The sequence below is a fragment of the Bos javanicus genome, chromosome 29, assembly GCF_032452875.1.
Source record: "Bos javanicus breed banteng chromosome 29, ARS-OSU_banteng_1.0, whole genome shotgun sequence".
In the NCBI taxonomy this organism is placed as follows: Eukaryota; Metazoa; Chordata; class Mammalia; order Artiodactyla; family Bovidae; genus Bos; species Bos javanicus.
This window is the reverse complement of record NC_083896.1, coordinates 984,424-1,010,587: the sequence shown is the minus strand read 5'-3', so window position 1 is coordinate 1,010,587 and position 26,164 is coordinate 984,424.

Sequence of the window (26,164 nt, the reverse complement as noted above, 5' to 3'; positions counted from 1 at the left end):
AAAAAGACTAAGATTTTGAGACACAGACCTACAAAGCCTAGAATGTTTATTCTCTGGCCCTTCACAGGAAATGCTTTTCTGAACCCAGCTGTATATGAACACCATCATTTACTTTTCTTTTACATTCTTGATGGGTATTTGGGTGGTCTGCGGTGTTTTGACTCCTGAGGAATGCTTCTGTGAATATTCGTATACATGTATTCTGCTGCAGTTGTACGTATGTTTCTCTAAGAAATGTATCTAGGAGTGAAAATATACATGTTGTTGTTCAGTCGCCCAGTCATGCTGACTCTGCGACCCCATGGACTATAGCATGCCAGGCCTCCCTGTCCCTCACCATCTCCCAAAGTTTGCCCAAGTTCATGTCCATTGCATTGGTGATGCCATCCAGTCTTCTCATTCTCTGATGCCTTCTTCTGCCCTCAATCTTTCCCAGCATTAGGGACTTTTCCAATGAATCAGCTGTTTGCATCAGACGGCCAAAGTACTGGAGTTTCAGATTCAGCATGAGTCCTTCTAATGAGTATTCAGAGTTTATTTTCCTTAAGATTAACTGATTTGATCATCTTGCTGTCCAAGGGACTCTCAGGAGTCTTACCCAGCACCACAGTTCGAAGGCATCGATTCTTCAGCACCCTGCCTTCTTTATGGTCCAGCTCTCACAACTGTACGTGACCACTGGGAAGACCATAGCCTTGACTATATGGACCTTTGTTGGCAGATTAATGTCTCTGCTTTTAAACACTGTCTACGTTTGTCATAACTTTCCTGCCAAGACAATATACATACATTCAAATTTAGATATACAACAAAATACACATGCATTCAAATTTAGTAGATAACTCATTTTTCCAAAGCATTTGTGCCAATTTAATCCCCAACAGCAATGTATGAAAATTCTGGTTGCTATACACCCCCAACAACACTTAATAATACCAACTTTAGAAATGTTCGCCTATTTGATGAGTCTGTAGCATTGTATCATTGTCATTGGAATCTAGGGTTTCCCTGTAAAGGTTATTAAATATATATATATATATATTTAAAAATACTGATTCCACACCAATACCTTTACTATTTTTCTATGGGATTTTTTTTTCTCACTGATCTGAAGGAATACTTTATTTTGAATATGAATCCTTTTGTTAGTTATGTATGTCTTAAATTTGTGGCTTGCCTTTTCATTCTCTTAAGGTATATTTTGATGAATAGAACTTCTTAACTCTGATATAGTCAAAATTTATCAGTGCTTTCTTTAACAGTTAGGGCTTCCCTGGTGGCTAGGATGGTAAAGAATCTGCCTGCAATGTAGAAGAGTCAGGTTAAATCCCTGGGTCAGGAAGGTTCCCTGGAGAAGGGAATGGTCACCCACTCCTGTATTCTTGCCTGGAGAATTCCATGGACAGAGAAGCCTGGGAGGCTACAGTCCATGGGCCCACAAAGAGTAAGTCAGATGCAAGTGAGTGACTAACACACACACACTCACCTATTTTATACTTATTTTAATAAAGCTTCCTACTCCAGAGTCATGGAGATATCCTCCTATTTTTATCTTCTTAAAGCGTTATAATTTTGCCTTTTACCTTAAGGACTTGGATACACCAGGAATTGATCTCTGTTTAACCTATGAAATGAAAGTTGCTCAGTCATGTCTGACTCTTTGTGACCCCATGGACTGTAGCCTGCCAGGGTCCTCTGTCTATGGAATGCTCCAGGTAAGAATACTGGAGTGAGTTGCCATTCCTTTCTCCAGGGGAATCTTCCTGACCCAGGGATTGAACCTGGGTCTCCTGCATTGCAGGCAGATTCTTTACAGTCTGAGCTACCAAAGAACCCAGTCATTAATTTAAAAAAGTCGCTCAGTCGTGTCCGACTCTTTGTGACCCCATGGACTATACAGTCCATGGAATTCTCCAGCCCAGAGTACTAGAGTGGGTAGTTGTTCCCTTCTCCAGCAGATCTTCCCAACCCAGGGATTGGACCCAGGTCTCCCACATTGCAAGCAGATTCTTTACCAGCTGAGCCAACAGGGAAGTGCAATCTATATGTTTAACCTATATGGGGAGTTAATTGTCTTAGCAGCACTCACTGAAAAACTGTCTTTTGCCAGCCTCTATCATGTATCAAGTGCTCATATAATATAAAGTCCTTTTTCTGGATTTTGTTGTATAGGTCTGTCTGTTGACCCTGTACCAAGCCATACTGTTTTAAACATTATAGCTTCACAGCAAGCCTTGATATCTGGTAGTCCAAGTCCTCCATGTTCCCCTCTTCTGGGTCTTCTTGCATCTTGCCTGTCCCTTTCCCTTTGCATCTCCACAAAAATTTGGGGATTAACTTGTCAAATGTTATTAAAAAAACTGTTGTAATTTTGACTGGAACTGCATCAACTCAATAGTTGATTTGAAAGAATTGACATTTTTACAATATTGCATCTTACAATCCATGAACATGATCTATCTTAATTTAATTCAATTATCTTTAATGTGTCTCAATAAGTTTGGTAATTTTCTTTGTTAAAACCTTGCACAACTTTTATTTATTCCCAGGTGCTTCATATTTTTGATGTGATTATAAAAGGTAGAATCTGTCTGCCATACATACAATTTTTCTATGTAGTTTTTTTTTTTGAAATGCAAACATTCTTAGGACTTCCCTGGTGGTCTAGTGGTTAAGAATTTGCCTTTTAATGCAAGGGCCATGGGTTCGATCCTTGGTCCAGGAAGATCCCACAAGCCACGAGGCAACTAAGTCCATGTGCTGCAATTACTAAGCCTGTGTGCCCTAGAACCCGGGCTCCACCACAAGAAAAGCCACAGCAATGAGAAGCCTATGCCCTCCAATGAAGAGTAGCTCCTGCTCACTGCAGCTAGACAAAGCCCTTGAGCAGAAACACAGACCCAGTGCAGTTAAAATTAATTAATTAATTAAACTAAATAAATTAGCAAGAGATCTTTGATAAGAAGTTCACAGCATTGACCTCAACTTTCCCTCATTTATCTGGGTCAGTGATAGCTCATCAGTGAGAGAGGGATGCATTTTTCCTTTCTCATTTTTCCTATTACTGACTCATATCAGTAATAACCAAATTTTAAGTACTTTAAAGTATGTTTCCTGCTTTATTGCCTTATTTAATCCTTGTGCTGCTAAGTCACTTCAGTCGTGTCCGACTCTGTGTGACCCCATAGACGGTAGCCCACCAGGCTCCCCCGTCCCTGGGATTCTCCAGGCAAGAACACTGGAGTGGATTGCCATTTCCTTCTCCAATGCATGCAAGTGAAAAGTGAAAGTGAAGTCGCTCAGTCGTGTCTGACTCTTAGCGACCCCATGGACTGCAGCCTACCAGGTTCCTCTGTCCATGGGATTTTCCAGGCAAGAGTACTGGAGTGGGGTGCCATTGCCTTCTCCATTTAATCCTTGTAACCATCCCAAAAGGTAAATATTTTAAATTACATTTCACTAATAAGGATCCAAGCTCAGAAACATAAAAGACTTTCTCAGGACTTCTCTAGTAATCTAGCAGTTAAAAATCTGCCTTCCAATGCAGGAGACGGGTTCAATCCCCGGTCAGGGAACTAAGATCCCAAATTCAGGGGACAACTAAGCCCGAATGCCACAATTACTGAGCCCACGTGCACAATAAGACTCAGTGCAGCCAAAAAGAGACTTGCTCAAGCTCACTTTTCTTTGTTTAGCTCAAGTTCAGGACTTTTGACTTCAGTTGATTCTCCCTCTTCTGCCTAGAGTTGCCTTGCCTGTTAGCACCTTTGAAGATGTGGGGTTTTGTCGTACCTGGCTGGAGTAAAATTTGGGAAGCCAGAGAAGATTAGAGTAGGCTCAGAAACCAAAACAGTTTTCATGGATGGACTAGACTTTTTATTTTCTGTTTAATAGTGGACACTATGTTCTCTTCTATGCTGCTAAGTCGCTTCAGTCGTGTCCGACTCTGCGAGACCCCATAGACAGCAGCCCACCAGGCTCCCCTGTCCCTGGGATTCTCCAGGCAAGAACACTGGAGTGGATTGCCATTTCCTTCTCCAATGCATGCAAGTGAAAAGTGAAAGTGAAGTCGCTCAGTCGTGTCCGACTCTTAGCTACCCCATGAACTGCAGCCCACCAGGCTCCTCCATCCATGGGATTTTCCAGGCAAGAGTACTGGAGTGGGGTGCCATTGCCTTCTCTGGTTCTCTTCTATAAGGAATCATAATTCAGCTCTCAGGTCTTCAGATCTTAGTTCTTATTAAATTTGAATTCATATGCACTTTCAATTTATAAATTAATATAAGTCCTAATAAACTATTACATTTTTTTCTTATTAAGTTGGAAGAAACTTGAAGATACCTGTTTGTATTTCCTGTGACTGTTACAGAGTTTTAGGGCATAAATATTGCTGAATGAATGCACTTTGTTCTCCTGGTCTTATAATCTATGAATAGAATCTTTTCCTCTGGAAGCTAAATATGTAATACCTTGAAATCCCACCTGGAGAAGGAAATGGTAATCCACTCCACTATTCTTGCCTGGAGAGCTCCATGGACAGAGTAGCCTGGTGGGCTACAGTCTGTGGGATCTCAAAGAGTTGGACACGACTGAGCGACTAACACTGTACACTGAAATCCCACCAGGTGGCGATACAGGACTACTGAGTGTCGGTCATATTTGCTGAAGAGAATTCTGGACCTGAAGACAAGGACGTGAATTTTGGTTTAAAAGGAGAAGGAAAAGGGAGAAGAGAAAACACCTTTGGTCTTTGCATCCTTTGTATTCACATTCACAATTGAGTTGCTGTCTGAGACCTCTTGTGGTTTTACTTAGGCATTTATGACTCCCCCATACTTGATGCATTTTCTAGTTCTTCCAAATCTCAGTTCAGTTCAGTTCAGTTCAGTCACTCAGTTGTGTCTGACTCTTTGCAACCCCATGAATCGCAGCCAGGCCTCCCAGTCCACCACCAACTCCTGGAGTCCACCCAAACTCACGTGCATCGAGTTGGTGATGCCATCCAGCCATCTCATCTTCTGTAGTCCGCTTCTCCTCCTGCCCCCAATCCCTCCCAGCATCAGGGTCTTTTCCAATGAGTCAACTCTTCACATGAGGTGTCCAAAGTATTGGAGTTTCAGCCTCAGCATCAGTCCTTCCAGTGAACACCCAGGACTGATCTCCTTTAGGATGGACTGGTTGGATCTCCTTGCGGTCAAGCTCTCCAATTTTTCTTTGTACTCAGTGAACAGGTTTAGGACATAGTAGGAGCCTCACAAATTCTTGATCTGAGTTGACTAGCTCTATCTGCAAGTCTTACCCCTCATAACTCTTCCCGGAATTAGGCTTTGTCTTGTCTGTTCCCTTTCGGGGCTGATGGCACCTGCTGCCCTGGCATCATGGTTGGCCAGGCCACTCTGCTGCCCAGGACCCCTCCATGAGGCTCTAGTGGACACTAGTCCACCCCCCACAGCAACTGTCTCAAACCTTCACTTCTGCCCTCAATCCTATCTCCTGTTCCTTGCCACCCCTCCCTTTCAGGAGATAACCCCCCACCCCCAACTCAAGATAAAGAAAGAGACACCTTGTGGAGACTAACTCTGCTTCCTAACTCTGTCCCTTTGAATTTGCCCAGATTCCCACCTATCGCCCTCAGCTCTCCTCTCATGATGCTGTTGATAGAAGAGATGTCTTTTCTTTCACCCCCACTTTCATTCTTTCATTTTTGTTCACTTATCCATTCTTTAAAAAATTCTTTAATTATTATTATGTGTTAGTCTCTGGGAATGCAATAGTGAGGAAAACTGACAAGGTCCTGTAGGAGAGACATTGGTAAGTGAATAACCCACCCTCTCTTTGAGGTGGGGTCAACGTTTTCATACTACACTGAGATGTGCTAAGAGGACATGGTTTTTTAGTTCCTAAAACTGATATATCTTTCTCACTAGCTAGTTGTAATAGCTCAAGTTTAGATTGAGGAATCAGACCAGACTCATTTGGGCAGGCAATACTGTCTGACAGAGTCAGCTTTACCTGGGGACAGACCCTGTGCTGTGCTCTTTGAGGTGGGGGTCAATGTTTGGACACATTTCAGTCATGCCCAATTGTTGTGACCTTATAGACCATAGCCTACCAGGCTCCTCTGTCCATGGGGTTCTCCAGGCAAAAATACTGGAGTAGGTTGCCATGCCCTCTGCCAGGGGATCTTCTGAATCCAGGGATTGAACCTGAGTCTCGTAAGTCTCCTGCATTAGCAGAAGGGTTCTTTACCACTACTGCCACTTGGAAAGCCTAGGGAGAGGCCCCGCTGCTGCTGCTGCTAAGTCACTTCAGTCACGTCCGACTCTGTGCGACCCCATAGACAGCAGCCCACCAGGCTCCCCGTCCCTGGGATTCTCCAGGCAGGAACACTGGAGTGGGTTGCCATTTCCTTCTCCAATGCATGAAAGTGAAAAGTGAGAGGGAAGTCACTCAGTCGTGTCCATCTCTTAGCAACTCCATGGATTGCAGCCTACAAGGCTCCTCTGTCCATGGGATTTTTCCAGGCAAGAGTACAGGAGTGGGGTGCCATTGCCTTCTGTGAGGGATAGGCCCTACTTGACCCCAAAAGAAGGGCTTTGCTGGGTATGGAGGCAGGAAGACCGACCAAATGTCTGGTGACTTGGGTTTCTCATGTGTTTGTGGTTCAATTGTTCTCATAGGTTGTGGATGGGGAGCAGGGGGAAGACTGGGTGGGTCAGAGTAGACTTGTGGTACCCAGGGATTCTAAGAACAACAGAGGCAGGGCCCAGTGGGTTTTCAAGCAGCTCCATGATCCAGTTATTAAATCCCAGGTGTTACAACATAAGGATGAGTGTTAAAGGGACTTTCCTGGCAGGCCAGTGGCTAAGACTCCACTTTCCTAACTCAGGGGGCTGGGTTTGATTTCCACATGCCACAACTGAGAGTTTGTATGCCACAACTAAAGATCTTGTACACTGCAATTAAAAAACAAATCCCACAGGCAACAACAACTGAAGACGCCACATGCCACACTGAAGATCGAAGATCCTACGTGTCACAAGTAAGTCCTGTGCAGTCAAATACATTAACACACACACACACACACACACATATTTTAAACAAGGAATGAAACTTAAGAGGGAAGCCAAGTGAGCCAGTGACTGAGGGATTCAGGGTTAGGAGGTTGTGAGCAGAGAGTGGGAACACTAGTCCTGGATGAGGGACATGAGCTGAGGAATCATGATCTGCTTCATAGCTGCCTACTTAACCTATAATCCACATTTGCAACTCCACCAGTGGCTACTTCTTCTGCCTCAATATTCCCTCTTACAGGAATCGGAGTTTGGGGGGAAAACTGCTCTCAGCTCTTATTTTCTTACCATCAGATTCAAATAACATTTGTTGAGCACTGTTGAGATGCTAGAGACCATGCTTGCTTTTCCATCCTGCTATAGACTGAGTATATGTGTCCCCTCCCAATTCATGTGCTTAATCATGAGCCCCACTGTGATGGTGTTAGGAGGTGGATGATAAGGTAATGAGGTTGGAGGCCTCCTGAATGGGAGTAGTGACCTTATAAAAGAGACCCAGGAGATTTCCCTTGCCCCTTCCACCATGTGAGGACACACAGAAAGAAGGCAACGATGGCTCAGTAGTAAAGGATTCAACTGCAATGCAGGAGATGCGGGAAATGCAGTTTCGATCCCTGGATTGGGAAGATCCCCTGGAGAAGAAAATGGCAACCCACTCCAGTATTATTTGTCTGGAAAATCCCATGGACTGAGGAGCCTGGTGTTCTACAGTCCACAGGGTCACAAAGAATTGGACATGACTTAGTGACTGAGCACACACATGCATGAACCAAGAAGGAGGCTCTCACCAGACACAGAATCTGCTAATACCTTTATCTCGGGCTTAACCAGCTTCCAGAACTGTGAGAAATAAATGGTTGTTGTTCAAGCCAATCTATGGTACTTTTGCAATAGCCCCCCAAATGGACTAAAACCTATGTTAAAATAATTAATTCCTGCAACAAGTCCATGAAGGTGGCATCATTATGTTTATTTTGCAGATGAGGAAACTGAGGTCAGAGAGGTTGCCCCCGTCGCATGGCTGGAAAGTGGTGTCCTGTTTCTGGCTCTGAGTCCAGAGTTCCTTCTCGGGTATCACATTGCCTTTATAGCCAGAATATGTCAAGTTGTCATATGTAGAAAAGAAGTCCCAGAATGTTGAACCAAGATGAGGCAAAAACACCCCTGTGAGAGACCAGGTAATAAAACCTGACACACAGTGATGAGTGGCCCCCCCAGCCTCTTTCCCAGAACACCCCTCAACACGCCACAGCATTCATAGGAGACAGGCAGTTCTCAGTTTGGACAGTGTGGTGTGTAGGCATTTAGAGCTGGTGTGACCTCAGAGAGGGTAATGGGAATGGAGAAGAAGAATGGGCAGCTGTGGGAAGATTTCAAACCACAGCTTGCTGACGCCACTGTTTCACCCACTGCTGGCCCCATTCATGCCCCTCCATGGCTCCAAAAGTCCTTTCCACTGAGAACTCCTATTGTACCCACAGCTCCCAGGCTCAAGAATTTCATGGAAATGTGAAAATTTTAATAATTAGGTAACAGAAGGTCAACAATGTTTTATTTTGCCAAGAAACAAAAATCAGTAAAACAATAAACTCTAAAATCTACACTTTCCAGCATGGCATTAAAATAATTTAACATTAAAGTGGGAAGGATTAACAACAAAGTAGCCTTATACATTGAATGTATTTCACTGAATGGACATTAATACAACAGTCCCATTTTTCTCCTTTTGTTGTGAATTGGTGGAAACACTTGTGGATGGGTGTTTGAGAATCTCTGCATTAGACAACTCCCCATAGAAAGACAACTGAGTCGCACTCTTTACTGCTCATCCAATCCATTCATTTGATTGATAAGTAATGTGATTAAACATGGATATGACAGATACTTTGCCTAAAAAGGATTTTTCCAAAGTTTGGGCCATTAGAGGCAAATCCTTTTTGGGGAAACACCTGAAATCCTCATGGAAAGCGGTGGAGACAGGTGATTCATTTCTCAGATGATGAACACCATCCATTCTGCTCCCAAACCCAGGTCTAGAGTATGAAAGACTCCTGGACAAGTTTAAGGAAATGTACATGGTAAAAAGTCTGCCTGCAATGCAGGAGACTCGGATTCGATCCCTGGGTCAGGAAGATCCCCTGGAAAAGGAAATGGCTATCCCTTCCAGTATTCTTACCTGGAAAATTTCATGGACAGAGGCGGCTTGCGGACTGCAGTCCATGGGGTCACAAAGAGTTGGACGTGACTGAGTGACTAACACTTTCACTTCACTCTCATGCTCAACCAAAAGTGATAAAGTGATTGAAGTTTATTTAAAATGGGGAGCCAAACCCAAGGCCTGGACTTCTGATTGAAGGAGGCAGGTTGAACATACCCATTCAGATCTGTTCCCTCTTGAAACCCCTCTAAATTAACAATGATAAGAGGATTTTTTTTTTTTAAAGCACACACTCTTAAGGATTAATAGAGGAGAAAAGATATGATAGAAACAAAATTTTGGAAGATGGAATGGAATAGGGCTAATTCTGGGTGAGCAGAAAAAAAATTCTGGGGAAAAGTCAAGGGCCTATTTACACCATGGGACCCTTTACAGACTCAGACAGGGTGGCACCAAGCCCTTCTGGAAAGATGGAATAAATATGAGGCTAAGCATTGGAGAATTGGCTACAAGTTTGTTTAAGCAGAAGTTAGATTTCAGGTGCATCCACAAAGTGAGGAAGATCGTAGATTCATTCTCTGAAGAGTTCAAAGAAGAGAGTCTGCCCAAAAGAGTAGTGGTAGGATTACCATGTAGAAATTGTAGGTGTAAAAATACTGTTAAAACAACTAGGACACAACGTCTGTCAAGAGTATGTGTAATACGTTGACTATGGGAGAGAATATTTGAAATTGGGAAGAATTGAGAAAATTCTAGTTTTACTGGTTTTTTTTTTTTCCCCCCTATAAATGGGCCACCCTTCATATGAGTATAAAGAGTCCTTAATTCTTTTTCTGTTTTAAACTGTTGCCTTCTTCCAGTTTTCTATCACCCTCTCTTTTTCATTCCAGGGTCTCTTGAATTCGTGGTTCAAAGGTGTTCTATTTGGAGTATTCAAAGTTTCAGACACCCACAGTCACAGGAGAATGTGCCTGCTGACGTCTCTCATCATCCTGTCCCTCTTCAGACATAGATTCTCAGTGTAGCAGCAGTGACTCTGCTAATAATAATTTACAGACTTCTCTGTAGTTAGGATTCTGCCTGTGACCTAGACATGCCTTCTGAGACCTGGATGACAAAATGCAGGTAGTGGATGAGGGACGAAGGCGGAGGGTGAAGGACGTGGGAGAGGGTGAGGGATGCGGGCGGAGGGTGACGGTCACGGGCAGAGGGTAAGGGCCTCGGGCCGAGGGTGAGGGACTCGGGCGGTGGGTGAGGGACACGGGTGGAGGGTGAGGGATGCTGAGGCAGGTAAGGGACATGGGCTGTGGTTGAGGGACTCGGGCAGAGGGTGATGGGTGAAGGTGGAGGGTGAGGGACGCTGAGGTGGGTGAGGGACGCGGGTCATGGGTGAAGGACGCGGGCAGAGGGTGAGGGACGCGGGTGGAGGGTGAGGGCCGCAGGCAGAGGGTGAGGGGTGAAGGCGGCGAGTGAGGGACGCTGAGGCAGGTGAGGGATGTGGGTCATGGGGTGAAGGACGCGGGCGGCAGGTGAGGGACAAAGGCGGAGGGTGAGGGCTCAGGCAGAGGGTGAGGGGTGAAGGCAGTGGGTGAGGGACGCGGGCAGAGGGTGAGGGACGCAGGCAGAGGGTGAGGGGTGAAGGTGGAGGGTGAGGGACGCTGAGGCAGGTGAGGGACGTGGGTCATGGGGTGAGGGACGCGGGCGGCAGGTGAGGGACAAAGGCGGAGGGTGAGGGCCGCAGGCAGAGGGTGAGGGGTGAAGGCAGTGGGTGAGGGATGCGGGCAGAGGGTAGGGGACGCTGGCGGAGGGTGGGGGTGAAGGTGGAAGGTGAGGGACGCTGAGGCGGGTGAGGGACGCGTGGGGAGGGTGAGGGCCGCAGGCAGAGGGTGAGGGGTAAAGGTGGCGGGTGAGGGATGCGGGTGGAGGGTGAGGGATGCGGGCGGAGGGTGAGGGGTGAAGGCGGCGGGTGAGGGACGCCGGTGGCGGGTGAGGGATGTGGGTGGAGGGTGAAGGACGTGGGCGGAAGGTGAGGGACGCTGAGGCAGGTGAGGGACGCTGAGGCGGTTGAGGGACATGGGCTGTGGATAAGGGACGCGGGCAGAGGGTGATAGGTGAAGGTGGAGGGTGAGGGACGCTGAGGCGGGTGAGGGACGTGGGTCATGGGTGAAGGACGCGGGTGGAGGGTGAGGGCCACAGGCAGAGGGTGAGGGGTGAAGGCAGAGGGTGAGGGACGCGGGTGGAGGGTGAGGGACGCTGGTGGAGGGTGAGGGCCGCAGGCAGAGGGTGAGGGGTGAAGGCAGCGGGTGAGGGACGTGGACGGCGGGTGAGGGACGCGGGTGGTGGGTGAGGGACACGGGTCGTGGGTGAGGGACGTGGGCGGCGGGTGAGGGACACATGTTGGGTAAGGGACGTGGGTGTTGGATGAGGGATGCTGTGTGGAGAGGCTGATCTTCCTGGACGCTGTGGTGGAGCATCTATTCTCTGGGCCCTGCTCCATAGATGCAAAGGGCAGGCAGAAGCAGCAGTGGGGTTTCTACAAGAACAGTCTCAGGGTGTGGTTGTGTGTATCTCTTGGATGACTTGACCTGAATTTGTAGCAGTCAGGCTTAATTCTATGTCTCCCCGAAATAACTCTGTAACAGTCATTCTGTAACAAACATTTCATATCTGCTTAAACTAGCTGGATGGAGGAAATCTGAGGACTCTCTTTTCCTCCACCTCACCTCATGTTCTTGAATCTCTTGCTCTGAGAAAAGCCAGCTGCCATGCTGTGAGCTACCTTCTAGAGTGACCCACATGCCACGGAACTGAAGCTTCCAGCCAGTATCCAGTGAGGACCTGAGGTCTACCAACAACCATGAGAATGAACCTAGGGACAAAATCTTCAGTCTCAGCCAGTTCTAGAGTAGCCCGGGCTTTCAGTGTAACTAGCATCTTGCGAGAGACCCTAAGTTGCTTTCAGATTCCTGACAGCTTGAAACTCTGTGAGATAATAAATGTTAATTTTTTAATATGCTGAGATTTGGAGTAATTTGTTCTAAAGCAGTAGATAATGACAGAGAAGGAGATGGCACCCCATTCCAGTACTCTTGCCTGGAAAATTCCATGGACGGAGGAGCCTGGTAGGCTGCAGTCCATGAGGTCGCGAAGAGTCAGACACAACTGAGCGACTTCACTTTACTTTTCACTTTCATGCACTGGAGAAGGAAATGGCAACCCACTCCAGTGTTCTTGCCTGGAGAATCCCAGGGATGGGGGAGCCTGGTGGGCTGCTGTCTATGGGGTTGCACAGAGTCGGACACGACTGAAGCGACTTAGCAGCAGCAGCAGCAGTAGATAATGAATACAGATTTTAGTTCCTGGGAATGGGGTGTTGCCATAAAAAACCCTAAAATGGATGTGCCTTTGGAAGCAAGCTATGGGTTTTGAAGAGAATGTTAGTGAAACATTAGGTGCACCCGACTTGTAGAATTTAGGGCTTCAGTTCAGTTCAGTTCAGTTCAGTTGCTCAGTCGTGTCCAACTCTTTGCAACCCCATGAATCGCAGCAGGCCAGGCCTCCCTGTCCATCACCAACTCCCGGAGTTCACTCAGACTCACATCCATTGAGTCAGTGATGCCATTCAGCCATCTCATCCTCTGTCATCCCCTTCTCCTCCTGCCCCCAATCCCTCCCAGCATTAGAGTCTTTTCCAATGAGTCAACTCTTTGCATGAGGTGGCAAAAGTACTGGAGTTTCAGCTTTAGCATCATTCCTTCCAAAGAAATCCCAGGGCTGATCTCCTTCAGAATGGACTGGTTGGATCTCCTTGCAGTCCAAGGGACTCTCAAGAGTCTTCTCCAACATCACAGTTCAAAAGCATCAATTCTTTGGCGCTCAGCCTTCTTCACAGTCCAACTCTCACATCCATACATGACCACAGGAAAAACCATAGGCTTGACTAGACGAACCTTTGTTGGCAAAGTAATGTCTCTGCTTTTGAATATGCTATCTAGGTTGGTCATAACTTTCCTTCCAAGGAGTAAGCATCTTTTAATTTCATGGCTGCAGTCACCATCTGCAGTGATTTTGGAGCCCCAAAAGATAAAGTCTGACACTATTTTCACTGTTTCCCTATCTATTTCCCATGAAGTGATGGGACCAGATGCCATAAGTAAGGAGAATCTTTTTCTTTTTTTTAAGAATTCTTCAAGCATAGAGATTTTTAAATTTTATTTGGAAATAATTTTTGACTTACAAAAAAATTGCAAAATATTTCCCAAATAGTCTTCACTCAGCTTCCCTCAATGTAACACCTTATAGAATCATAATACAATGATCAAAAGCAGGAAATAGATTAACATTGCTATAATACCAGTAATTACACTCTAAGCCCTTGCCACTTATGTTCTTCTAGTCCCAAGATCTAGTCCAGATGCCGCATTGCATTTATTTACTTATTATTTCTCTTCAGTTCCTCAGTCTTTTCTTGTTTTTCACGACTTAGACACTTTTGAACAATACTGGCTGTCATTTTGTAGAATATCCTTCCATCTAGGTTTGATTCAGTGGGTTATGCATTAATATTACAGAAGTGATGCACCTGCAGTGCATTTATCAGTGGGCACATGAAGAAAAATCTTATGGAAACTTAAAGAGAAAAGGAGATTTTCATTATGTTGTAGCAGAAATCATTAGCAACGCTGTTTTCAGCAGCAAGGTGGAAACTAGAAAATATACTTAATGAAGTAGGTGATCTACTAAAGGATTTCTAGATAAAGAGTGGAATGTGTCTCCTGATTTTTCCTGGCTGCTTATTGTGAAATTTGAGGAGAGGGGAAAATCAGGGGGGGACTATTAAGCACAAAGAAGCTGGGATGTGATAGGTTGGAGGATTCTCAGCCTCTCCAGATGGCATATGGTTCTAAAGCTAAGAAATTGCTTCTAAGCAGAGATCAGATCCAGGACACTGCCAGGAAAACCTGAAGGTGAAGCCAAGGGTGTGACCGTAAAACTTTGGTTATGGCAGTAGAAATAGCAAAGGTGGTGCCTCACAGTACCTTTTTGTCAAGCCAAAGGCCCTCTAGAAAGACTGAGTGTGCCTTTCAGATCCTCTCAACCAAACAATAGAAAGTTTAAGAGTACGATTTAGCCAAAGATAAACAATTCATCTCAAAGAGATTTGTGAATGTGGCTTTTTACGCTAATGGAGTAAGCCCTACTCCTGATACCAAGTTCAGAATGTGTGTGTGTGTGTGTGTGTGTGTGTGTGTGTGTGTGTGTGTGTGTAAAGGAATCTGTTATATGAACATGATCGTATGCAGTTGTGGGAGCTAGTTAAGCCATCTCTGTAAGGATGTCTGTGAGGATTCTTTGCCTTGGATGGTCTTACTTGAAGTCTTCAGGGCAGGCAGTGAGGACAGGAAGATGGATTTAACAGGGGAAAAGGCTGGCACTCACAGAATGCTGGACTGCTCAATGGAGTACCTGTTGCCTTTGATCTCAATGGACTGGGTGTCCTGAAGAAGCTGGGGCTCTTCTTCACGGACCCAAAACACACACCTGGCCCAGGAGTCAGAGAATCTTAAGGGAGCCTAGGGTTGGCAGAGCAGCTGACACTGCTGCCTCACACTTGGCCCGATGGACAAGTGACCAAGTGGGCAAGCTGACGCCGCCTGCTGCTCCACTGCCATCCTCCACACCGTGCACTGGAGTCTCCTGTGGTCCATCCTACTGGGGTCGTATGGGAAACACTGAAGTCTCCCTGTGGCCCATCCTACTGGGATCGTATGGGAAAGAATTTCTGGGAAATGTAGTTCAGCTGAGCCAAGTTGGCACATGATAAACTAAACACATCAACACCTTATTTTGAAGAATTTCAAAGTGAAGATGATTTTAAAAATACATTACAATGAACACAGTATGCCCTTCATCTAGACTTGCTAATTGTTTTGATCTACTCACATCTCAGTATTTATACGTTACTGAAACATCGGAATGTAAGTTGTGGATATCATGACACCTGCCCCCTAAATACATCAGCTTCTGTCTCCTAAGCACAAGGTCATTCTCCTATATAACTTACATAATTACATTCAAGAAATTGCATACTGGCACAGTAATATTATATAACATAGAACACATATTCAAGATTTTCCACTTGCTCAATAATGATATTTATATCTTTTTTGTAGATCAGTCTTAATTAGCTAAAGCTGAATACTTTCCCTGCACAAGGCACTGTTAAAAGATTTAGTCAATAAATATTCGTTGATCACCAGTATGTACTAGGCCCTGTTCCACTGTAGAGAACACAGCTAACTGGTAAGAATCCTGCTCTCATTAAGCTTATATTTTAGAGCTCTCCAGGGAGTACCAAATGATCTATGGGACTAAAGCCATCAAGAGCTATGAAGGGGGGGTTTGGGGAGAGAATGGGGGTAAGAAGGTGGGGTGGATGATGCTAAGGTGGGTTGGCAGTGTAGGCAGGAGAGGAGGCTGCAGAATTAAGTAGGTGATTGGGAATGTCTTGACTCGAAGATGACTGTAAGCAAAGACTTGGTGAGGGAGCAGGCCACAAGACGGGAGCAGGGCATGCTTGAGAAAAGAATAGCCTGAAGACTGAGTAGGGGAGAGGGTGGGAGAGGAGGGCAGAGAGGAGGCGGGGAACGCAGCCTTCTTTATGGTCCAGTAATTCAGGTTTTTTATACTATATTTTGTTATATGTTTTTAAAGCTATTTAGTATAGTTCCCTGTGCTATACAGTAAATCTTTGTTGCTTATCTGTTTTATGCACGGTAGTGTGTATTCTATTAATCCCATACTCATTTGTCCCTCACTTTCTGCTTTGGTGACCATAAGTTTGTTTTCAGTGTCTGTGAATCTGTTTCTGTCGGGGACCTAGATCCCACATGCCCCCACAGCAGCACCTGCATGCTGCCACTAAACCTGGTGCAGTCAACAAAGAAAAAGCTCCTTGCATTCCTCGTGCTCATGCTCTCGCACGTCTAGAGCGCCCCGCCACCTCTGCTGACGTGCTCATGCTCTTCTTTTGGGCTCTCCTTGAGTCTCCAACAGTAGATCAGACATCCCTGCTATGTGCTCCTATGGTGTGGGGTTGGGGACCCAAAGCTGAGGTGCACAGAGGGAGACACTGGGAGAAAAGAGAACCCTGGACATAAGGAGCTGCTACAGAACATCTGTTTGTTCAGATCAACTTGGACACCCCATTCTATGACTCCATTGAAAGGAGCATCTTTGTCATGGCCCAGGACGACTGAGTCATAGTCAGATGTGTCTCACACATTCTGACAGTCGCTGGCCACCTTTAGCCTGAGGGACAATGTCCAAAGCATGATAATATACTGCTTTTATGCATTCCATAAACAGGGTACTTTTCTTTTTTAAGAGTGATCAATTTCATTGGCCCTTAGAAGTGGTACCACAATAGCATCTTTGATTCTCTCCCAGAGCCCAGTCCTTCAGAGGGAAGCGCCAATGAAAACAGGGTAGCCTAGGTCCTGACCTGCGGCTGAAATTGCTTACTCTGCCACTGGCTTATGTGTGGCCCCAGATAATTTACTCCTCCTCCCCAGATAGTCCTTTATTCACTTGTAAAATGGGTATATTAGTTTTCACCTGCCTCAGGGTATACTGGGAGGTATAATTAATGGTGATTAAGATACTTTGAGAGGCACAGATTAAAGGCCCCATGTAAGTACCCATCATGATTAATGGTATTTTTTCCTTGGAACACACTGGGAGATGCCCCTCTTAACTTATTTAACTGCAAATTAGCTCCCCATGCAGACAAGAGACATTATAACCACCAGGCTGGACCCACAAGAGACCTTTAATACCTTGGGAGTCTGAAGACCTCCTAAAAGTGATTTGAATCTCTCTTATCCACCTTCTTGGAACATACCCTCAGAATGACCTGACTTGAAAAGTGGCAGTTTTAGGTATCGTGAATAATCTGCTTAATACCAGGCATTTCACTAAGTGCAAAGGGGTGGGTAGGGGGAGAGAAAAAGGCTCATTGTTGTTAATTAACATGCACTGATTAACTTTGTAGTGGTGCAAGCTTTTCCCAGGCCACAGAGAAAACCCAGACATCTGTGAGCCAGCCGAGGACCCATTTCCCAAGGTGGGGAGAAAAGTGACTTATTAGAGGGCAGGGACCTCTGAGACCCTGTTGGGTCCTGGGATTCCTGGGTCTCGGGGCCTCTGCTCCTGAGAAGGGGCCTGTTTGGTGGTTCCCACTAAACGCCCCAGCCTCATCTCACAGAGCACGAGGTTCAGCGCAGGCTGCCATGGGGAGTGCTGACCACCTGGTCTCCCTGGTGGGCCTGTCGTAGGAATACGTGACCTTGGGCAGCAGGGTTCTCATGCCACCTGCTTCCAACCAGCTGCAGGGCCTTGGCCTTACATGCCAATTTAAGCCCTTTGAGGACAACATGCACCCCTCAGAGGTGAGGGGGGATCTAGGAGACAGAAGGCACAGAAGCCCCACAGAGCCTGCCGTACACTAGAGCTCAGCACATGCTCCTTCCCTTCACCTCTTCCCTGGACTCTGCCTTTACAAAGTGGCTGAGCAAGTGCCCAGGAGGTCTGCGCTCAGGGCCTGCTCCTGGAGGCTGAGTCCTGTGGCTGCTTCATCTACACAAAGTCATTACTGTGTGTCACAAAGTAAGGCAGATCCTGCCTCCCAGCCCAGTACCCCAGTGGGGAGGGACATCCCTGGGTTCAGGCAGGAGGACTTGGGGCAGCTCCTGTCATGGCCCTGAGGGCCTCTGAAATCCAAGAATCTTTCAACTAGCTGCTGCCACGCTCATGATGCTAACTGAAATGGAAGACAGAGAGGAGTATGGGAGGAGTGAGGAAAAGCCATGTGTTTTTAAATTGTTAAAAAAAGTTTTTTTGAGTATTTAAAAATGTTTTTGATCATTTAATAGACTCCTGGTATTTAGAGTTTATTTATATGTGTGTATTCAGAAATGAACTCTGGGGACCTCCCTGGTGGTCCAGTTGTTAAGGCTCCATGCCTTTATTGCAGGGGGCACAGGTTTGAACCCTGATTGGGGAACCAGGATCTTGCCTGTCACGCTGTATGGCCAAAAAAATAGTTTAAAAAAAATGAACTCTGTTTCTGTGCCTATAAAGACACATCATGATGGCATTAACTGTATTTGTATCCCAGTCCATCAGCTGGGAGGGGATTGCTTTGTTCTTCTTCTTGATCAGACCTGTCCTGGAATATGGGCTCAGTTTTGGTTGCCACACGTTAAGAGGGACACAGACAAAACTGGGCTGAGCTTGGAGATGACGCTCGGCTGGTGGAAGGAATGGCAGAGATGAAAGCTGGAAGGAAGGCTTGGGGATGGCGCGCTCACTGTTTGCAGGCACCTGAGGGTACAGTGAAGGACAGATTAAACCTAGGGGTCAAAGGATGAGGCTTCAGAGAGATAGCCCTTGGCCCATAAGAATGAAGACCTTTCTAGTATCTGACATGGAATGGACAACTGTTGGATGGATTCCCATCAGTTAATGTCTGAATGAATGACTGACCAAGACCATGATCCAGGGAAGATGACCCAGGGAAGGTGTGTTGACTTAAATCAGAAGGTCTCTTTCAAATCTCCAGAATATATGCTTTATGATTCTGGAATTTTTCTCAATTAACTATCCATGGATAAGACATATGGTAATTTTCCATGAACCAGACCTCTTGGTTAGTGGGAACAGTCCTTGGTGATTGCTTATGCTTTGTACTAAATACTACTAAATATTAGCTTAATAGTTAATATTTTGTCCCACACTCTACAAAGTTGGAAAGTGGGGCCAATGCAAACTCTAAAAGCAATCCACAATTCCCTTGACCTCTTAGGTCAGTGTAGGTGGGAGCTGCTAAAATAGTTTGACCAAATTACTTGCTTTAGTGATGCTGGCAGCACACCTGTGAGGGCTTGCAGGCCCTGGGGGAATTACTCTGGAAGCAAACACACCCATCGAGCCACAGCCAGCGGGCGCCAGTGAAGCTAGATGGTCCCTGAAGGACACCTCAGTCCACCGTGGGTCCAGTCAGCCTTCAGGACTGAGGCCCAAGCAGCTCGTAAGTTAAGAGAAGGCTTCACCGGTGGTGGGGGTTTGACTCTGGTGCCAGGTTCCCTGAAAATGTCATTTCTTTGCGTCTCAGTTTTCTGATCTTTGAAATAGTGACAATAATAATCATGGGATTTATAAGGATTTATAAGGATGAAAGGAGCTGATAGGGGGTGTTCCAAATGTCTTAGTGCAGTTTTAAGCCATATTGTCTTCAGAAAGATAAATACTACAAACTTAGGGGAGAAAATCACTTTAAATGAAATTGAACGCATGTCATTAAAGCACTTTAGAAGAGTACCTGGTATATAGCAAGTGGGATTCACATTTTGAAAAACTCTGGTTTGCTGAGAAACCAACCCTGAAATCTCATAGGTGGAATCTCATAGGCATTCACTAGATGGTTCAGAGTGTATCTGGAAAATGAGCAGAATGCTGGGGACCTAGGAGCTTGCTTCCTAAGGCACCTTTTGGACTTGTTTCTGCTTTTAGGCCAGTGGTCTTGAGCGTGTGTCAGAATCCCCTGAAAGGCTTTTCAAAAGCAGATTGCTGGGCCTCACCCTGGAGAATCTGAAGAGCTTTTTCAGGTGATGACAACATTTAAATCAGTGAACTTTAAGTAGAGCAGAGTACCCTCCATAATGTGGGTGCGTGCATGCTTAGTCGCTCAGTGATGTCTGACTCTGCGACCCCATGGACTGTAGCCCGCCAGGTTCCTCTGTCCATGGGATTCTCCAGGCAAGAATACTGGAGTGGGTTGCTGTGCCCTCCTCCAGAGGATTTGCCTGACTCAAGGATTGAACCAATGTCTCTTAAGTCTCCTGAATTGGCAGGTGGGTTCTTTACCCTCTTCCAATTAGTTGAAAGTCTTTCTGAGAGAAGGGGGAATTCTGTCAGCAGATGGCCTCCAGGCTTGAACTGTAACTCTTTGGATCTCCAGACTGCCAGCCCTCCCTTTAGATTTGGGGTTTCGGAGAAGGCGATGGCACCCCACTCCAGTACTCTTGCCTGGAAAATCCCATGGATGGAGGAGCCTGGTAGGCTGCAGTCCATGGGGTTGCAACAAGTCGGACACGACTGAGCGACTTCACTTTCACTTTTCACTTTCATGCATTGGAAAAGGAAGTGGCAACCCACTCCAGTGTTCTTGCCTGGAGAATCCCAGGGATGGGGGAGCCTGGTGGGCTGCCGTCTATGGGGTCACAGAGTTGGACACGACTGAAGCGACTTAGCAGCAGCAGCAGCAAGCCTCCATAATCATGTGAGCAAATTCTCTCTTTTTAGGCATCCCTGTTTGTCTTGTTTCTCTGGATAAACTTGACTGAATAGAGAACTTACTGCAATATGGCCTTGGGTATATTACGATGCATGTGTACTCTATTTTTGCCAAAAAATTGAAAGCACATTGAAAAAAGTTTTGTTTGAAACACTCATTGCCCACCTGAGCTGGAAGTGAGTGATGGATGGCAGTGTGTCATATGTTGTTAGTCGCTCAGCCGTATCTGACTCTTTGCAAACCCATGGACTCTAACCTGCCAGGCTCCTCAGTCCATAGGATTCTCCAGATAAGAATTCTGAAGTGGATTGCCATTTCCTTCTCCAGGGGTTCTTCCAGAGCCAAGGATCTAACCTGTGTCTCCTTACTGCAGCAGATTCTTTACAATCTGAGCCACCAGGGAAGATTGTGGTGTTATTTGAATTGATCTCACTTAGCATTAGTCAAAGAGGGATGTTGCTGCAGGGGCTATATCCCTGGTGACAAGGTTCAGGAACCAGTTTGATGTTTTGCCTAGAGATGTTTGCCTAGAAATGTTTTGGTAGAAATGACATACTTTTTTTTTTTTTAAAAAGGCACTGCTCATTCCAGAAAGATTCCTTTGTATTATTAAACTTTTATTTTGTATCGGGGTCTTCCCAGGTGGGGCTAGTGATAAAGAACTTGCCTTCCAGGAGGCATAAGAGACACAGGTTCAGTCTCTGGGTTGGGAAGACCCCCCTGGAGGAGAGCATAGCAACCCTCTCCAGTGTTCTTGCCTGGAGAATCCCACGGACAGAGGAGCCTGGCGGGCTACAGTCCACATCCACAAAGAGTTGGACGTGACTGAGGTGATTTAGCGCAGCATTTTGTATTGGAGGATAGCTGATTAACAATGTTGTGATCATTTTAGGTGGACAGCAAAGGGACTCAGCCATACATATACATGTATCCGTTTTCCCCTAAACTCCCCTCCCATCCAGGCTGCCACATAACTTTGGGTGCTAAGTAGGTCTTTGTTGGTTACCCATTTTAAATATAGCAGTGTATACATGCCCATCCCAAACTCCCTAACTATCTCTTCCCCCCATCCTTCCCCTGGCAGCCGTAAGTTCATTCTCTAAATCTGTGAGTCTGTTTCTGTTTTGTAAACAAGTTCATTTGTATCAATTCTTTTTAGATTCCTCATATGAGGGATGTCAAGTGATGCTTCTCCGTCTGACTTATTTCACTAGTATGACAATCTCTAGGTCGGTCCATGTTGCTGCAATGGCATTGTTTCATTCTTTTTAATGTAATATTCCATTGTATATATGTACCACATCTTCTTTATTTATTACAAATGTTATACTTTTCAATTTTCTATCTTGAAATATTTAGTCAGCACTTTCAGCTTCAAGGGGTCTTGCAAAAAAAAATTAATATATCCTGACAAGAGCTCTAGGAGGCAGCAAGTGTTGTTCCTATTCTGCATCTGGTGAGACTGAGGTCGTAAGATTGACACGCATCTGAAGATGCAGCTGGAGACTATACTTGGGACTCCCTGACACCTAGGTCTGTGTCTTCCAGTGGGCCTTACTTCTTTCCAAAGAGATTCACAGTTAGGGGATCAAAATCATTCTTATTAGCAATAACAGCTACCATTTATTGACAGCAGGCATGTGGTGTGCATGCTCAGTCCCTCAGTCGTGTCCGACTCCTTGCAGCCCCATAGACTGCAACCCCCAGGTTCTTCTGTCCATGGAATTTTCCGGGCAAGAATACTGGAGTGGGTTGCCATTTCCTACTCCAATCAGTGGCAAATGGCATATAAAATACTCTACATGACCTCATTCAGTTCTCCCAGCAACCACATGTAGCTAATGAGATTGCCATCAACACCTTGCAGATGAGAAGGACTCAGGGAGGTTAAGACATTTGTTCAAGATAGCTTAATTGGGAAGTGATGGAGTTTGAACTCAGGTCTCATTTGATCTAAGTCTCAGCCTACACCACCAAACCCAAATGCCTTTACAGGTCCTGAGGATCCATCTGAGAACAAGAGCTTTGAGGCCAGAGACTCTGAGCATTAGAGCTTTTGAGTATCAATGGACTGTAAACAACACGAGGGCAAGGCTAGTTCATAATGCAGCCCAGGGATTAGCACAGACTCTGACTAGCTCTAGGAATGCTCACCCAGTCTGTTTCAAAGGGGAAAGGGCAAAGGGAAAATTATATAAATGTCATCAATAGACCAGCTTCTGTTGGCCCAACCTAGTCCTTAGAGGGAAGGTCCTGATGGGTTTTATCATGCTTCCCTTTGGGCTGGATTTGGTTTATGGTGTTATCTTCCAGGCAAGAATCCTGGAGTGGGTTGTCATTTCCTTCTCCAGGGGATTTTCCCGACCCAGGGATTGAACTCACATCTCTTGTGTCTCCTGCATTGGCAGGTGGATTCTTTACCACTGTGCCACCTAGGAAGTCTAAGTGGTCTCAGATACTTGTTTCATGGTGTTGTGGTGAACTTTAATATTGGTTAATATTTATCGAGCATTTAAATGGTGCTGGGCATATGTTAACTGCTTCACATGAGTTTACTCATCTAATTCTCACAACAACTCTTTGTGATTGATAGGATTATTATTTCCATTTTACAGATGAAGAAACTGAGGCTCCAAGGGCAATTAATCTTGTTTAAGGTCAAATACCTATTTTAGCTATAGCTATTTTGTGAGGAAAATGCATGCACCCACATCTTTCTGATTCCAGAGGTAATCTCTTAACCAGAAAATGGAATGAAGTGTGCAAAGCACTGTGCAAAACACAGTAGGCACTCAAAACAAGCTACTTACTATGAGAAATAGAATATATGGAGTGTGGTGAGATTGATGCTTCTTTAGCCTTGGGGGGTGAACAAATGCTCTGAAGATAAAAGCCAGAGACTCACCTCAGTCTGTGCTACTCTGTTTAAAAGTTTTTTTTTTCTTTTTTAATCAAAGCTGTGATCACTCACCTAAAGCCAGATATCCTGGAGTGCGAAGTCAAGCGGGCCTTAGGAAGCATCATTACGAATAAAGCTAGTGGAGGTGATGGAATTCCAGTTGAGCTATTCCAAATCCTAAAAGATGATGCTGTGAAAGTGCACTCAATATGCCAACATATTTGGAAAACTGAACAGTGGCCACAGGACTGGAAAAGGTCAGTTTCGTTCCAATTCCAAAGAAAGGCAATGCCAAAGAATGTTCAAACTGCTGCACAATTGCACTCATTTCACATGCTAGCAAGGTAATACTCAAAATCCTTCAATCTAGGCTTCAACAGTACATGAACCGAGAACTTCCATATGTTCAAGCTGGATTTAGAAAAGGCAGAGGAATCAGAAATCAAATTGCCAACATCTGTTGAATCATCGAAAAAGCAAGAGAATTCCAGATAAACATCTACTTCTGCTTCACTGACTATGCTAAAGCCTTTGACTGTGTGGATCAGAACAAACTGGGAAATTCTTAGAGATGGACATATTAGACCACCTGACCTGCCTCTTGAGAAATCTGTGTACAGGTCAAGAAGAAACAGATAGAACTGAACATGGAACAATGGACTGGTTCAAAACTGGGAAAGGATTACATCAAGGCTGTATATTGTCACTCTGCTTATTTAACTTATCTGCAGAGTATATCATGCAAAATGACAGGCTGGATAAAGCACAGGCTGGAATCAAGATTGCTGGGAGAAACATCAATAACCTCAGATATGCAGATGACACCACCCTTATGGTAGAAAGTGAAATGAAACTGAAGAACTTCTTGATGAAGGTGAAAGAGGAAAGTGAAAAAGCTGGTTTAAACCTCAACGTTCAAAAAACGAAGATCATGGCATACAGTCCTATCATTTCATGGCAAACAGATGGGGAAACAATACAAACAGACTTTATTTTCTTGGGCTCCAAAATCGCTATGGATGATAACTGCAGCCATGAAATTAAAAGACACTTGCTTCTTGGAAGAAAAGCTATGACCAACCTAGACAGCATATTAAAAATCAGAGATGTTACTTTACCAACAAAGTCTGTATAGTCAAGGCTTTGGTTTTTCCAGTAATCATGTATGGACCATAAAGAAGGCTGAGTGCCCAAAAATTGATGCTTTCAAACTGTAGCATTGGAGAAGACTCTTGAGAGTCCCTTGGACTGCAAGGAAATCCAAGCAATCAATCCTCAAGGAAATCAATCCTCCATATTCATTGGAAGGACTGATGGTAAAGCTGAAACTCCAAAACTTTGGCTATCTGCTGGGAAGAACTGACTCACTGGAAAAGGCCTTGATGCTGGGAAAGACTGAGGGCAGGAGGAGAAGGGGATGACAGAAGACAAGATGGTTGGGTGGCATCACTGACTCAATCAACATGAGTTTGGGTAAACTCTGGGAGTTGGTGATAGACAGGGTAGCCTGGCATGCTGTAGTCCATGGGGTTGCAGAGTCAGACACAAGTGAGTGACTAAACAACAAGAACATAATTGATTTATAATGTTGTATGTATATACATGTACACACACATATATATACTTTTTCATATTCTTTTCCATATCATTTATTACAGGATATTGACTATATTTCCCTGTGCTGTGCTGTAGGACCTTGTTGTTTGCCTATTTTATACATAGTCGTTGGTGTCTGCTACTTTTTCTCGTTGTGTCTACTCTCCCGCAGATCATTGTACACTCCTTAGAAAAGAAGGCCACTCTGCAGGAACACAGCTGTTTCCTTGTAAAGATGGCACCTGGCTAGCTCCCCTGAGGGCTGAAAAGAAGAAATAGTAAATGAGTAGACCAAAATACTTATTCTGATCCTACTGGAAGGAGGTGATTGTGTGACTGGGCTGGAAGAGATACAGAGTTCAGTTTATGGTTTGTGTTGGGTTTTCCACCCACTGCCTATGGAATGGGGTTGGGCCTAATGAATGTTTGCAAAGGGTCTTTGAAATTTCTGAGATGAAAGGCCATGGCCCATTTTTCAAGGAGTTTTGCCAGTTCTCGTTGATCTGTTTGTCTGCTATTGGGGATGCAGGGCAATTAAATAATCTGTGAACATCAAAGATGTGTTACACCACACAGAGGTGTGTTATCCTCACTGCCTAACCCAGTGTCCCGCGTGTATAATGGGAGGGACCTCTATAGTCGTTTCCTTCATTAATGTAGATGGGGGTCATCTGGGTTTTCTCACTGGCTCTGGCTTTCTTCATTGAGCCAATCCTCTCTTCTGTTAGTTGGGTATGCAACTGTGAGGTGCCGTGGAGGGATAGGGGGTGAGGAGAGGACTAGAGTGTTCTTTCTATTTGCATGGCAATCAGAGCTTGTAATAGTCAATGCATGGGAGTTCCTAGCACTAGGGGCAAGTGTGTGTATGTGCTGGTGTTCGGGTGTGTGATAAAAACCAAACACAGAGCAAAAATGAAGTTGCCAACTCTAAAGAGGTCAAAATTCAGTGCTATAGTGAACAGTCTTCTGGGCAGTCTGCGAATCTGAGAAAGGCATTTGGACCAAAGTTAAACTCTCAAGAAACCAGTCTGGAAACAGATCTGCACCTCTGAGGCAATGCTTGGGAGAATCCCATGCATCTC